Here is a 6,416-nt window from a genome sequence, read left to right as displayed (position 1 = left end):
TTTGATTTCATTGATATTAATAAAAGACTTGTTTTGTTTTTATTACGGGCTCTATCTATTTAAGTGTTTAAATAAGATATACCATAGTTTAGAGTAAAGCTTTTTATGGATTATGATGAGATCATAATAGTGAGACCTAAAAAGATGATAACTCTAAACTTAAATAGTTCCTGGTCAGAGGATTACTAACTGGTAATTAATAATCCGCAAAGATCGGTACATACTATGCTTGCTTCATTATGAAGGATGTCTGTTCTCATAGACATTTGTGTGGTGACACTATAGCTAGTATGTAGGTGCTTATTATAGAATAAGTTCACTGAACATGACTCGCCCAGCTGAACAACTGATGGAGTTCACTCACGTGTCAGCAGTTGTTCACATAGTGATAGTTGTACAAGTATCCTTAGATTTGAGGTCATCATAGTCATCTTGTGTACACTGAACTATGCTTTGGTTTAGTTCTTAGTCTCCAGGGACAATTATTAGGGCTCTACTGGGTATAGGAATTTGTACACGAAGATAGTGTATGATCAATAAAGGATCTACCCCTTCCAGTGAAGGAAGCGAATGTTTAAGGCTGATCCACTTATGCTAGTTCAGGAATCTCTGGCCAGAGTGAATAAAATTAGAAAGGAGTTTCTAATTTGCATAGAACTACGCATAGTAAATGGTAAGCAAGTGATTAAATTAGATAGGCTTGACACGAGATCCATGCCTTGTATTTAATCGGGGCATTGTAGGGTAGAATGAGTTTATTGTACGGTAACTATTCACTGAATAGGTTCTTGGTATTCTAAGCAGTGAATTCGTATTATCCGGTTAGTCGCGATATGCTGAGTAATATCCCTCATGATGTAGAATAAATGTGATTAATTAATTAATCATATTTAATAAATTAGAGAATTTATATAAATAATGATAAAATAATTTTATTATTATTTATTTCTACTACCGGCTTAATATTGAACCTACAGGGTCACACCATAAAAGGAGAATGATTTAATGGTGGAGGAATTAATTAATAATGGCTAATAATTATTTATTTGTGAAATAAATAATTAATTGGCAAATTTAATAATTAATTAAATGAGATTTAATTGATTATAAATTAATTAAGAAAATTTCTTAATATTATTAATTAAAGGATTTAATTTTTGGAAATTAAATCAAGAGAGAGAATTATTTCTAAAGTGTTTAGAAAAAGGATTAATAATTAAAAGGTGTTTTAATTATTAATAAGAATAATAAATGGGATAATAATAATATTATTTATGGGAAAATTTAGCTGAAAATTTTGCCTATAAATACACTATTATAGACCCTATTTTTATTCTAACCCCAGAAACCCAAAAGTTTTAGAAAACCAAATTCTCTCCACCTCCTCCTCCTCCTAAAAGTCATTTTCTTGGTGGATACCGGTGGAGTGCTTCACACTTGAGGAGCAACTGCTAAGGATCTCTGATCGTTGTCTCCGAATTAATTTTAAAAGGTTAGATTCGATCCCTCGAATTTTTATTCACGATTTATATGCTTTTATTTGGATTTTGTGTGTGTAAAAGTGTTTTTCCACGCCCCGCTGTGATTAAAAATCCAACATTGGTATCAGAGCCATAGGTTGTATGCATATAGATCTGTGGTAAAAATTTCAGAATTTTATGTGCTTGTATGAATTAATTATGATTTTTACAAGTTATATTATGGATTAATTTTGTCTGATGAGAAATCGTTTCTCAGAATAATTTTGAATGTTGATCTGGGTTCTACAAGTGTTGTAGATCGTCTGGGTATTTTTTTCATAATTTTATGATGTATAGATTTTTTATTATGAATTTTTGAAGTTCTTACAATTAAATTCGTAATTTAATAAGTATAATTATATGTATATATAGTATATATATATTTGTATTATCTGTACATCTGCACATCTGCTTGTACTGTCTGTGTTGTACTGCTGCGTGAAAAGAAGAAGCAAGGTACAGGTCTGACATGCACGGCCACCGAGGAGAGAAAAGAGCGGCTGCAGAAAATTAAAAAAAAAATAGGGGTGTAACGCATTCCGGGAATGCGTTACACACCTGTGGCGCATTCACGGAATGCGTTACACCCTTTAATGGCTTAAAAGGGGTGTAACGCATCACCGGAATGCGTTACAGGGCTTGTAACGCGTTCCTATAATGCGTTACAGCCCGTCTGTTGATTTTAAAATTGATTTTCTGGGAGTTTCGTAACTCCGTTTTAGGCGTGCAATATACCGTTGGATTCGTTTTTTCGAGACGGATCTAATGGAGTGATCAATTTTAGTTTATATAAAAGTTTTGAACTGTTTATATTTCCATGAAGTGTTTTAAAGCTATTTTTGACTGTTTTTAATTGCTTTTAAATGCTTCATGTGATATATAGAGATGTATAATGCTTAGGCCTATATGCTAGATGATGTAACATGCCTACCTTGATGTTTATTCATGTTTATATATGTGATATATACTTAGTTTATCATGCGATGATAGATTTAGGTGAACTTAAATGAACATAAGGCGTTTGTTAGACAACCTAGTATAGTGAAATTGTTTCATAACCTTAAGAACAATATTATGAATACAATCATGAGATTCTTGTGTTTATGAAACACGTAATTGAATATGAATTTTCGATATGAGAGAAAGGATGATTCTGTCAACAACAGATTTCTATCTGTAAGAAAGGGTTATTAAGTGACGCCTCTTGACAATGCTCCACCCGATCTGGGAATCATCTGATTATTGATTATTGATTTGAAATATTTAATTTAAAAGGAAGAATCTCTTTATAATACGATTATGATTGTAACGTAATATAATCCCTCTAAAATTAAATAATATCAAGTAGTAATTGGCCAATGATACAACGGGCTTGTGTCGGTCATAGCCTTCCAACATGGTAGAAAGTAGTTCTTGTTTTTGAATCATTGTTGTTTCGTGCCACAGCCGAGGGCTTTGATTTCGAAATAAGAAATATTGTCTATTACATAGAGATGTGTACATTGAATAAGAATCTAAAGGTCGTTACGTGCCACAGCCATGGGCCTTTGGGGACTGATTCAATTGTACGGAATGTTGGGTTAGACTTGACTTAGAATATTGAGTTTGTCGTGCCACAGCCGTGACTCAATTATTCAAGAGGCTAAAGTTTGATTAGGGAATAACATTAGATGTAATTGACAAGAGTTGTCTGCCTATTGAACATTACATGGCATTCCGTGCCACAGCCGGGGTTGTGTAATGGAATGTAGGATCCCTATTCCCACTAGCATTATGAATGCTTAATTTTTCATGTAGGGGGTTGAATAAATTAGGAAAACTAGTGGGAGCCACTTATGAATAAAGACCCGATTCATATAGTGTTTTGAAATGAAATCGAATATTTGCTAAGTGTTGTTATGTGTTTATCATTTACAGATTTACTTTGTACGTTATGTCTTCTGCACTATCACTCAGGAGCATACTAGATGCTCACAAATTGACTGGTCCTAATTATGCTGACTGGCTTCGAAACTTGAGAATTGTTCTCAGGATTGAGAAGCTGGAATACGTGATTGACTCACCTAAGCCTACTGAACCTGCTAGTGATGCATATAATGATGAACATGTTGTGTATCGTAAGTGGATAGATGATGCAAATGTTGCTCAATGCATCATGCTAGCTTCTATGAACATTGAGCTACAGAAGCAACATGAGCATATGGATGCTCACACTATCCTCATGCATCTACAAGAGTTGTATGATGTGGCAGGGAGGACAGCTCGATATGAGATATCGAAGGAGCTGTTCGGGTGTAGGATGTCTGAGGGATCATCTGTGAATGACCATGTACTTAAGATGATCAATTTGATTGAACGTCTTGGACAACTTGGTTTTGCCATGTATGGGGAGCTGAGCCAAGACTTAGTCTTGCAATCGCTTCCGAGTTCGTTCTCGCAGTTTGTTGTGAACTTTCACATGAATAAGTTGGATGTCAGCCTGCCTGAACTCCACAACATGTTGAAGACTGCGGAATCGAATTTTCCCCCTAAGAAGAGTTCTGTTCTTCTAATTGGTGAAGGTTCCAATCCTAAGAAAAGGAAGAGGAACTCTTCCAAGAAGAAGAAAGTAGGTGAGAAAACGCCGGTTCCACCAAAAGCTGAAGACCCCAAGAGCAAAGTTGTTTGCTTTCACTGTAACCAGGTGGGGCACTGGAAGAGGAACTGCAAGGTTTACCTTACAGAATTGAAGAAGAAGGGTAATGAGACTACCGCTTCTGATTCAGGTATGTTCATGATAAAAGTGAATATGTCATTTCTACTTGGGTATTCGATACCGCCTGTGGTTCTCATATCTGTAATTTGTTGCAGGGACCAAGGAGAAGTAGGACTCTTGAGGAAGAGGAGGTGATTCTATTGATGGGAAATGGAGCAAGAGTTGCTGCTAAAGATGTAGAATCATTTCATTTACATATGCCTACGGGCAAGACTATTGTTTTAAATAATTGTTATTTTGTTCCCTCGATTGTGAGGAATATTATTCCCATGCTAGACTTGGCTGGATTTTTCATTTATTATTGAGAATAATGAATGTTCTATTCTTAGAAATAATATTCTTTATGGACGTGGTACTTTAAATAATGGTCTGTATGTATGTGACATAATTTATTTCAGATTGAACAAACAAATAAAAAAAAGGGATGATGAAAATCTCACTTTATAGCGGCATTGCAGTCTCCATTTAGTAGACATGGAGAGAGGACTGCAAATTTGCTAGGAATGGTACACACAGATGTATGTGGACCAATGTCTAAGCAAGCCATGAGTGGATTTTCATACTTCATTACTTTCATAGATGATAGATCTAGATTCGGATATGTGTTTGATGAAACACAAGTCTGAAGCCTTTGAAAAGTTCAAAGAGTATAAGTATGAAGTGGAGAAACAACCAAACATAGTATTATAACTCTTCGATCAGATCGAGGTAGTGAATACTTTAATGGAGTGTTTCTAGATTATCTCAAAGTAAATGGTATAGTCTCCCAGTGGACTCCTCCAGATTGGTATCTGAAAGGAGAGATCGAACTTTGTTAAATATAGTTCGGTCCATGATGAGCTATGCAAATCTTCCAGTATTCCTATGGGGTTATGCATTGGAAACCTCAGCATATTTACTGAATAAGGTGCCTTCCAAAATCTGTTCCTCAAACTTCGTATGAGATATGGAGAGAAAGGAAACCGAGTCTTAAACACGTTAAGATTTGGGGATGTCCAGCTTATGTCAAGTAAGTTGAACCAGATAAGCTGGAATATAGATCCGTAAAATGTAGTTTTGTGGGATATCCTAAAGAGACTTTAGGGTATTACTTTTACACCGATCATCGGGTGTTTGTCTCCAGACATGCTACCTTCTTGGAAAAGGAGTTTATCCTTGAAGGAAACAGTGGGAGCAATGTTGAACTTGATGAAGTTCAAGAAGCACAAACTGCTACGGATCAAGTGGAAACACCTGTTCTGACTGAACAACCTTTTGTGGAACAGCCCATTCATAGATCAGGGAGAGTGTCTCGCCAACCTGAGAGGTAATATGGCCTTGTCATTGAGAATGACAATGAGTTGTCGATCATTGATGATTACGACCCTGTGACCTATAATGAGGCTATGAGTAGTGTTGACTCAGAGAAATGGCATAGTGCCATGAAATCCAGAATGGAATCTAAGTATACGGTATACAAAAGATAGATTATAGCAGATGGCCAGATGGAGACCTTTAAGGCCAGGCTTGTGGTAAAAGAATTCAAACAAAGGCAATGGATTGACTTTGATGAAGCCTTTTACCTGTAGCCCTGTTAAAATCAGTTCGGATTTTGCTTGCGATTGCTGCTTACTACGACTATGAGATCTGGCAATTAGCCAGGTGGTTTTATTTCCAAGAGAAATGAAAACCTAGTGTGTAAGCTGCTGCGAACCATATGTGGTTTAAAGCAAGCTTCTCGAAAGATGGAACATTCGTTTTGATGAGACAATCAAAGAGTTTGATTTTATCAAAAACGTAGATGAACCATGCGTCTATAAAAGGGTTAGTGGGAGCGCGGTAACATTTCTTGTATTGTATTGAAATAGAGTTGACACACATAACAACATAGTAGATCCACTCACAAAGCTACTTTTTGAAAGTCACTTTGATCGTCATAAAGATGAGATGGGTATTAGATACCAGAGTGATTGGCTTTAGTACAAGTGGGAGATTGAAAGGAATATGTCCTAAGTCCAATCAGGTATTAGGATTTAGGAATAACTCTTTATGTAATCTGTTTTGATTTCATTGATATTAATAAAAGACTTGTTTTGTTTTTATTATGGGCTCTATCTATTTAAGTGTTTAAATAAGATATACCATAGTTTAGAGTAAAGCTT

The sequence above is a fragment of the Apium graveolens genome, chromosome 6, assembly GCF_009905375.1.
Source record: "Apium graveolens cultivar Ventura chromosome 6, ASM990537v1, whole genome shotgun sequence".
NCBI classification, from domain to species: domain Eukaryota; kingdom Viridiplantae; phylum Streptophyta; class Magnoliopsida; order Apiales; family Apiaceae; genus Apium; species Apium graveolens.
The sequence above is the reverse complement of the archived record's forward strand: the minus strand, read 5'-3'. Positions refer to the sequence as shown.